The sequence below is a fragment of the Scyliorhinus torazame genome, chromosome 22, assembly GCF_047496885.1.
Source record: "Scyliorhinus torazame isolate Kashiwa2021f chromosome 22, sScyTor2.1, whole genome shotgun sequence".
Taxonomy (NCBI): Eukaryota; Metazoa; Chordata; class Chondrichthyes; order Carcharhiniformes; family Scyliorhinidae; genus Scyliorhinus; species Scyliorhinus torazame.
In genome coordinates this window covers 71,780,188-71,790,553 of record NC_092728.1, presented here as the reverse complement: position 1 = coordinate 71,790,553, position 10,366 = coordinate 71,780,188, and the positions used below count along the sequence as shown (strand labels likewise).

Sequence of the window (10,366 nt, the reverse complement as noted above, 5' to 3'; positions counted from 1 at the left end):
GCGTGGGTTTCCTCCGGGCACTCCGTTTTCCTCCCAAGGTCCAAAGATGTGCAGGTGAGGTGGATTGACCATGCCAAATTGCCCCTTAGTATCCAAAAAGGTTAGGCAGGCTTACGGGGATGAGGTGGGGTGGGGTTGGGCCTAGGTAGAGTGCTCTTTCAGAGGGTTGGTGCAGACTTGATGGGACGAATGGACTGCTTCTGCACTGGAGGGACGCTATGATTTCTATGAAGCCACCCATGTGATCCTCCAATTTTTGCTTGGTTCTCTCCCTTGGCAGACAGCTTAACCTTTCAAGTGGCCCATGCCCTGGGCTAAGCCCAGATGAGATCTCTCCGCCTCCAGGACGCTCCTTAAAACCTGCCTCTTTGACGAAGCTTTTCGTCATCTGGCCTCAGGTCTGTTGGTACCGAGGTGCCGCCTATTGTTCTGGTGATTCATTCAGATTAGTTCTTTTCAGCAAGACCACATGGGGACAATGTTAAACCCTACAGTCTATCCACGGTGCCCAGACTGAACACAAAAGTTACCCCATTAATACTTGTCCGCTTTAGAATGAATGTTTTAAGTATTTAACCATCCATTCTCTCTCCGATGACTATGCGAATCATACTTTGGTACTACGCGCGCAAATTAAAACAAGTGAATTAACGGCAGCCTAGTTTTGTGTTGAAGGATCTCACGGAGGTTGCAAATTTTAATTTGGAAAGTGGTCGCTTTTGGAGCGGGCAGCCCCTCTGCAGGCTGCTGTGTCGGCGGGAGGGGGGGGGTGGGGGCGGCCGTAAAGGCCGCGCCGCGCTCCCAGCAGCCGCACTCTGGGCGGGCGGGAAGCGGTTGTGATTAGAGCGCAACTGCGGCGGAGCGGGAGCTGGGCAATGTGAACGGGGCAACCTGACTCTCAGAACAGCTTCGGCCAAGAAACTTGAGAAAAAAAACCCACATAATAATATATATGTATAACAACGAAACCAGAGCGCTCCCGGTACATTCCCCTGAATTCCCTCTGCTGCTCTGCTAGTTGTTGCCTCCCTCACTTTATGCCTCGTCCTCAAGAAGCAGAGCTCTGCTGGCTTCCTCTTGTCAAGTTCACCCTCTTGCTAACGTTTTAAACAAAAATGTTTGCTATATATTTACTTTAACACCTATGCGTATTATATATATGTGCATATATATATATATATAGGGCACGATTTAACTAAATGGGAACAAAGTCCCGCAGTGAGTCAGTTTAGCCATGTGTTTCCCAGCGCTCGCAGCGCACAAGGCTAGAAAACGTGACTTGTGTTTGATAAGGGGCCTCAATGGGGAACGTGCAGCCGAGGCTGGGCACCGCCCCATTTTGTGTATTGAGGAGCTCCATACACCAGAACTCCTCAGTGAAGCGAGAGAAACAGCATCCTAATCTCCAAGGCCCCTGCAAGTAGCCCTGACCCCTCCCAACACCATGGGAGGATCCCCAGCCCAATTATACCCATGCAAACAATGCCAGCTTGGCACCACCAATCTGGTAGTGCCCCTGCCAGTGCCAGGCTGGCACCCAGGTGGCACTGCCAGGGTACCCCCCTGCCCAAAGGGCATATACCAGGGGCCACCAATCCTCAGGAGATCTCCCATGAGTGCCATTTCATCTGGTCCCCATTTGCAGAGACCAGTTTTTGTTCTTTTTCAAAAAATATACTTTATTCATAAAATCTATCATAAACATTACAGAACATTTCGAATTGCCTTGACTGTACATTTCCATCAGGGTTACACATTCCCTTGACTTTCTTCCATTCAATTTTGATAACCGTACACACATATCGCTCTTTACGTTACAATTCCTTCTTAAACATTTACATTGTCATGTTTCTTTTATACATTGGAGTGTTAATGACCCAGACCGAGGGGGGTTTACACTGTTACCCGCCCCTCGGCGTACATTTGCTGGAAAGACCTTACTCAGTGGTCTTTCCCCATTGCGCCTTGTTTGCAGCTGCCCCAAGCTTGAGTGCGTCCCTCAGCACATAGTCCTGGACCTTGCAATGTGCCAGTCTGCAACACTCGGTCGAGGACAGGTCTTTGCAGTGGAAGATCAGCAAGTTTCGGGTAGACCAAAGAGCGTCTTTCACCGAGTTGATGACCTTCCAGCAGCAGTTGATGTTTGTCTCGGTGTGTGTCCCTGGAAATAGTCCGTAGAGCACAGAGTCCTGTGTCACAGAGCTGCTCGGGATGAACCTTGACAAATACCACTGCATCTCTCTCCAGACCTTCTTTGCAAAGGCACATTCCACAAGGAGGTGGGTGACCGTCTCATTTCCCCGACAGTCACTCCGAGGGCAGCGTGCAACGGCCTGAGCGGGTGTACATGAAGACTCTGACGGGGAGGGCCCTTCTCACCACCAGCCAAGCTAGGTCTTGGTGCTTGTTTGTAAGTTCTGGTGATGAGACGTTCTGCCAGATGACTCTGGCAGTCTGCTCAGGGAACCATCCAACGTCCTCCACAGTCTGCCTTTTCCTGAGGGCCTTGAGGACTTTACGTGCTGACCACTGCTTCATTACCTTGTGGTCAAAGGTGTTTTTCTTCAAAAGCTTTTCCACGAGGGGCAGGGGGTACGGCACGGTTCCGCGACAATGAGGCCAGGCCCATCCTTCGTAACAACAGGGACAGGTAGAACCTCAGTATGGAGTGACACTTGGTGTTTGCATACTAGGGGTCCACACACAGCTTGATGCAGCTGCACACAAAGGTGGCCATCAGGATGAGGGAGACGTTGGGTACATTTTTCCCTCCCTTATCCAGAGGTTTGTACATGGTGTCCCTTCGGACACGGTCCACCTTGGATCTCCAGATGAATTTGAAGATGGCCTGGGTGACTGCTGCGGCGTAGGGTCGGGTAATGGGCCAGACCTGCGCTACACACAGTAACACCGAGAGTGCCTCACACCTGATGACCAGGGTTTTACCCGCAATGGAGAGGGAGCGTTGCTCCCACCCGCCCAGTTTCTGACCTACCTTGGCGATGTACTCCTCCCAGTTTTTGGTGCACTCCCGGCCGCTCCGAACCATATCCCCAGCATCTTCAGGTAATCTGACCTGACGGTGAAGGGGACAAAGGACCGGTCGGCCCAGTTCCCAAAGAACATGGCCTCTCTCTTGCCGCGGTTTACCTTGGCTCCCGAGGTCAGTTCAAACTGGTCGCAGGCATTCAAGAGCCTGCGTACAGACGCGGGATCCGAGCAGAAGACGGCGACGTCGTCCATATACAGGGAGGCCTTAACTTGCACGCCTCCGCTGCCTGGGATCATCACTCCTCTTCCTGATGGACTCGGCAAAAGGTTCTATGCAGCACACAATCAGGGCCGAGGAGAGAGGGCAGCCCTGCCTGACTCCAGATTTGATCTGGAACTTTTCTGATTCCCACCCATTGATTGAGACTGCGCTATAGATGTTTGTGTAGAGCAGTTTGATCCAATTGTGAATTCCCTCCCCAAACCCCATTTTGGAGAGCACATCCATCATGTAGGTGTGCGATATTCTGTCAAAAGCCTTCTCCTGATCAAGGCTGATGAGGCAGGTGTCCACCTTCCTGTCCTGTACCTAGGCTATCGTATCCCTGAGTAGCGCGAGGCTATCAGAGATCTTCCTGCCGGATACACCACAGGTCTGATCAGGGTGGATCACCAACTCCAGAGCAGACCTGACCCGATTGGGAATGAGCTTGGCTAGAATTTTATAATCCACATTCAACAGTGAAATGGGGCGTCAATTTCAAATTTCTTCCCTTTCCCTCTTCTGATTGTAGATGAGGGTGATGATGCCTTTCCTCATGGATTCTGGCATGCTGCCATCCAGAAGCATACTCTCGTACACTTCCAGCAGGTCTGGGCCCATCCAGTCCCACAGAGCCGAATACAGCTCAACCAGTAAGCCGTCGCTTCCGGGAGTTTTACTCGTCTCGAAGGATCTAACGGCCTTTGTCAGCTCTTCCAGGGTTTGCGGTTTGTCCAGGTTTTCCCGCTCGCTGTCGCCTAAGACCTCCGTGATAGACGACAGAAAGGTCTGAGAAACAGTGTTATCTGTTGGCTTCAGATCATACAGTCCGGCATAAAAGGATTTGCTGATCCTCAGGATGTCAGACTGCGATGACTTTGCAGAGCCATCTTCTTCCTTCAGGCTGCTGATCACAGAGGTCTCTCTGTGCACCTTTTGGAAGAAGAAGCGTGAGCACTTTTCATCATGCTCCACGGAGCGGACTCTGGAACGGAAGATAACCTTGGAGAGCCTCCGAGGTGTAGAGCAAGGTTTGCTGGCTCTTCACCTCTTGGAGATCCTCCTTGACATCAACGCCCATCAACTGCAGCTGGAGCAAATTTTGCATACATTTCTGGAGCCTGGACATGGCCCCTCGTCTCTCTCTCACCTTTTGAATGCCCTTGAGGATGAAAAACCTTTTGACGTTCCCCTTGATTGCTTCCCACCATTTGCAGAGACCAGTACTAAGCAACACTCACTTCAGGTCCCCAAGGTAAAGGAGATTGATCCCATGCCTCAGGTAACTCAGGTATCTGCACATTAAAGTGAGACTAGCTGTCTCGCTTTACTATGCAGATTTTCTAAAAAGTGACCCCGCCCACAATGAGAAGAGGTCGAAGGTTCTGTTTTGAAAGGAGCAGTGCTCCGAAAGCTAGTGATTTGAAACAAAGCTGGTGGACTTTAACCTGGTGTTGTAAGGCTTCTTACTGTGCTCACCCCAGTCCAATGCCGGCATTTCCACAGCCTGTTCTGAAAGGTAAAACTTTACCAGAACCGTTTTACATCTTGAAATACATATTCCTGCTGAAGCTCTCCAAAAACACACACACACACACACACACACACACACAAAGAAGCAAAGTTGTGCTTGGACGACGAGAGGACATTTGCTCCATCATCATTACAACAACCTTTGGAAGGGGAAAAACATTCCTCCTTGTTGATCAACCTGTTGTGAGGTTTTGTTCGAAACAATCTGGGGATGGGATCTGGACCACTTCTTTAAAATAAAATGATCAAACTGCAACCTGACTCTGATCCCATAAAGATGTTGTTTAAATCCTCGATAAGAGGCCAAGGGCAGTGGAGGGCTTCTTCCCGCAAGAATTGAAAATGGAGGTAGCAAACCAGAGAGGGAAAAATAGGTGATGCCAAGAGTTGGCTTTAAAGCCCTTGGATTGCAGGAGAAATCAATAACCGAGAGCAGCAAGTAGTTTGAGGTTCTGAAAAGGGGTACACTGTGGGCAGAGAAGAACAAATGACTTTGATTTTCATATCTGATCAATGTGGTGTTATAGATCAAAGCAAAAATGCCTCACGATGGCGATAGATGGGGGAACAAATAGCAAGACACGGAGAGATTAGAAAGGACAATCAAAGAGTTGGGGTGGATAATGGAAGGGGGGTGTCCTGAGATGAGACACCTTAAAACTGAATAGCTAGGATAACACTAGAATAGTTCTACATAAGTTGGTTTGTTAAGGATTGAGACGAATCATAGAAAGTAATCATTATTAACTATTAAACATGTATTTATAGGACAAAGCAGTAATAAGCATTCAAATTCTTGCTAACAGCAGTGGCCACAATGCATGATGGGATTTAAGCTAGCTAACTTGCCCATGTTTTTGAGACAAACAGGATTTGACAGAAGTAGTGTGGTCAGCAATTACACAGTCAGCTCAGTAAACAGTTCCTATCAGTGCCCCTAATATCCTGTCTCAGACAATCTATGATGTAAAGAGGAACCAACTTTGGCATCCTGGCCCTAGATGAACAATGAGGTAGGCGGGAACTGACTGCAATGCGTAAGATGGGAATGGACGAAAAACAACTCTATAATGGATACAGTATCCTAGTAAACAACATGTGGCAGGATGGGGTTAAATCATGAGCTGATCACAGTCATGAGGTTGCTTGAAGTAAATTTCACTGGTCAATGTGAAATTGGCAGCTCCAAGGATTGGATCAAATCCAACTGGGTGGTCTACTGATTTTTGGAAAACTATACAATTGGTGTGTCTGTACACGTGACAGGCAGAGTGATTTTGGCGTTTATCCCGATCACTCTCCCATGTGCGTGGACTGAGCTTGGGAAAATAAAGCCGTCTTAACCGGAGTTGATGTGTCTGCAGTCTGTATGTTCAGCTGAACTGTAGCTAAGAGGGAGGAACCTCACGTAAAAGCTAGCTCAATACACAGTCCTTGGAAACGGTCCTACAATGATGAGTAAGTTTGCAGATGATGTTGTGAAGATTGGCAAGGTGGCTAATTAGTGAGGAAGAAGGTCTTAGATGGCAGGAAGATATGGGCGGGTTGGTTAGATGGGAAGATCAATGGCAGATGGAATTTTACCCTGAAAAGTGGAAGGCTTTGGATGGAATAACAAGACAAGGGAGTACTCAATGGCAGGGCATTAGGAAGCTCAGAGGAACAGAGGGATCCTGGGGTGCTTGTCCACAGATCCCTGAAGGCGGCAGGACAGGTTAATAGGATAGTTAAGAAGACATACAGGACACTTGCCATTATCAGTTGTGGCATAGATTATTACTATTTAAAAAAAAATTCCAATTAAGGGACAATTTAGCATGGCCAATCCACCTACCCTGCACATCTTCGCGTTGTGGGATGAGACCCATCCAGACATGGGGAGACTGTGCAAACTCGACACGGACAGTGACACGGGGCTGGGATCGAACCCAGGTGCAGCCAAAAAGATGGTGAATTGTTGGTATCAATAATTAATATTTCTTGTTATATGTAGCTTCGTATCCCATTCTGTATCACCATGAAAGACCCGTGGCCCATCTTACCAGTAAGTGTGCCATTCAGTCATGAGCAGGCTAGATAAATATTCAAGAAAGTATCTATAATTTGCAAATACTATTGTATAGAGAAATGTTTATGTATTTAAAAAAGAAAATTCATCTGTGTGCACTTCTTGTCAAATTTTTATACTTACATTTTCCATGCCCATGCTCCATGGTAGCTCCTTTATGTGAATTTGTCATAGTATAATTACATCCTCCCAACAGTGGTGATGCTGTAGAACCTTTTACTTGAACCTCACAGACCATCCACCTGCATTGCAAGGAAACCTATTCACAAATTGCTACAAATTGTCATACAAAATCAAGTATCATGTGAAATTAAAAACAAAATATACAAAGTTATCTTCTGTCCTCCAATCCCGCTTCACATGAAGAATGTAATTGGTCATGACCCCCAAATTCCATTGCATTGGGAGATTGATCAGTTGGACACAAATACAATTGAGAGTCGTAAATGGAACTTGTGATCATAATTAGATCTAACACAGCATTGTTGCACAGTAGGTTATCTTACGAAGCAACTTCTACACGGTTGAACAGATTGTTCTGTCAAATGCAAAGCGCCTGGGTGCTGGATTGAACTATTCTTTTTGTGGCATTGCTCAATGAATCAGCTTTTTGAAGTAGCATTTCTCACCTACACAAACATAGATGATCAGCTGGTTATTCTCAGCATTGGCTTGGCTCGGTGATCACATTGTCATTTCAGAGTCCGAATGTCCCACTTCAGCCAATAATCAAAGCTGATACTTCCAAGTGGAGTACTCAGAATTCTTCGGTCGTTGTGATTCACTTTTCCTGCCGGGAGCGCATCCTGCCAGCGGGTTTCACAGCGGCATGGGGTGGTTACAAAGGGTGATCCCATTGACAAGCGGGGAAAATAGAATTCCTCCCCCAGAAACACGCTGGGGAACCGAAGAATCCTGCTCGTTGCCTTTCAAAGGAGACCTTAAAACAAGGCCCCACCCACCCGCTCAGGTGAACTTAAAAGATCTCATGGCATCGTTCATTCATGAAGGAAGCTCTTCCAGTGTCTTCGGCAACTCTACCTCTTGGGAAAAACCACCCAAATAGTTTAGCTGTTGCTTTATTTCATTGCTCTTTGTGGAATCATACAGTGTGCACATTAGCTACTGCATTGCCTTCCATGACTGACCATAACGCACAAAGCAACTGATTGACTATGATGCACTTTGGGACTCTCTAGCAATGTGAAAACATATTTATGAATGCAAGTTCTTTATTTTTCTACTTTTCATTCGTTCTTTTAATATCACAAAGGACGAGGAAAGCCAACAGACAATTGCACAGTCACAAAATAATATTACATTGATGTAGACGAGGGAATTAAGTACCATAAAACTGTTCGTAAAGGAAAATACAATTCTGTCTGGAAAAAACACCTTGTTCTCAGCCCCCTGGCAATAATATCACATAAATTAGATTCTGTATAGTGTAACTTCAGTTCTAAATGTAATTGTTATGGGTTTTACAATAAGCGTAACTGTCCAAAACTCTCAGAAGGAAGATTGATGGAAGCATTTTTGTCAATTAACTTGTTTTTTTTGTTAAGGAACAAAATCAAGTGGACATCTTGGAATGGGTAAGTGAGAAGCACCTGATATTCATCAAAAATGGATTCATTGACCAAAATGGCAGGTTGATTGTACCTGTCACTAGACGGTACTTTGTGTATTCTCAGCTTTATCTACGGGATAACAAAATGAGTGGAAAGGCAAGATCTCATTACACATACAGTCAACAAAAAGACACAAACAGATTTGGTTCCCATGACACTAATCAGCAAAATGTCTGGTGCCAACCTAACATAAATAATTTACGGTTTCGAACAAACGACGTAGGAGGACAATTTACTTTTTTCTGATTTGACATCACCGTGTAATGATGAGAAACAAATATTCTTTGGAGCACTGCTACTATAAATTGAGAGTGTGCACAGTTAGACTCCACCATATAATCAGTTCTATAAATTTTAAATGCATTTATATTATTCAGAAGCATTAAACAGTATTACACGTATCAGTGAAATTTGTGTAATTCAGAAGATTATTAATGGAACTGTTAATACTTTGTTCTCATTTTCTATACCATTTCGAATAATTTCTATTCCTGTATTGGATTCTTGGTGATCTGGTGCAATAGCCTGAAGGAGAATGTATGTTCAACATACTGTGGAGAAGAGGGATAGACGTAGTATCCCTATTATATTTATGTGCTCAACTATATTTAGAATTTGCTTGTTATAGTACTGGAATTGAAAGCAACCTTACTTTATAGAGGACAATACTCCAAAGACAGCCATCCATAAAAGCATTTGGGCTCCTTTAAGCCAATTAAAAATATGTTGAATTACAGATTATTTTGGGACTGTTAGGTTTGGGTAAATGAAGAGAGTCATCTATGGAGAATGTTAGATTGTAAAGAATTATGCTTTAAATGCCCATTTATTCCAAGATGAGAGTTAGGGTCTCGAGGATAGCTAATCAGCATTTCAACCTGGATACAAGTTCTGTCTGATTCACGCTGCCATGGAAAGGGACTTTCTAAGGGGAAGGGCTTCTAAGATGTTCTTGAAACCGTGTGACACAGGCAGGTACCACGAGAGAGGGAGCAGGTAAGGGCCAAAGTCTCTATGGTTCTCTGCACCGAAGAGTACATGCTCATACTTGGATTGGAAAGACCAAATTCTTGAAGATTTGAAATGAGGATGGAAGATTCACCTCGCTTGAGCAAGAGGAGGGATCTCGAGGAAAACACCCTTACCATGGATGACAATGCAGGGGTCAAATGTTATCAATCAAATAAAAGCAAAATGCTGCATATGCTGGAAATCTGAAATAAAAACAGAAAATGCGGTCAGCAGGTCTGGCATCATTTTTGCTTCTCCCCAAAAATGCTGAAGACGTGTCCGGTTTATCCAGCATTTTCTGGGGGGCGCGGGGGGGCGGGGTTTGTATTGAAAATTACCAGACATGGAAAGGAAAGAAAGGGAAGCGAATCCTTGGGAGCTAAGAATCACTTTGGACTTGGTCCTTGAATATCAAATGCTTTCTTAATGGATAGTGTAAAGTATACCTGTGGAGTGGGTTTTTTGGTGGTGTTAGAAGTAAAAGGGGGTTGTTCTGTTCTGTAGAGTATGTATAGAAGTTGCCTTCAAAATTGTTCAGTCGAGTGTACTTTTATCATGTTTGTTACAGTAAAAGTCTTTTTATGAAATCTTGTTGTGTTGTCATTTCAGCCTATCAGAAGTTTATATTATATAAGTAGTGGCTGAATAATAAAAATCTATATTAGTGTAACAAGTAGGCTTACATTAACACTGCAATGAAGTTACTGTGAAAATCCCCTAGTTGCCACACTATGGTGTCTGTTCGGTTACACTGAGGGAGAATTCAGCCTGTCCAATTCACCTAACAAGCACATCTTTCGGAGCACCAGGAGGAAACCCACACTGACATGGGAAGAACGTATGGAGTCCGCACAGACAGTGACTCAAGCC

The 10,366-nt window shown here is 45.3% G+C and overlaps 1 pseudogene; it reads left to right on the top strand.

The window, feature by feature from the left end:
• The first annotated feature begins 1,002 nt into the window (after positions 1–1,002).
• Positions 1,003–8,731, top strand: LOC140398853 (tumor necrosis factor ligand superfamily member 15-like; annotated as a pseudogene).
• The last annotated feature ends 1,635 nt before the right edge of the window (positions 8,732–10,366 follow it).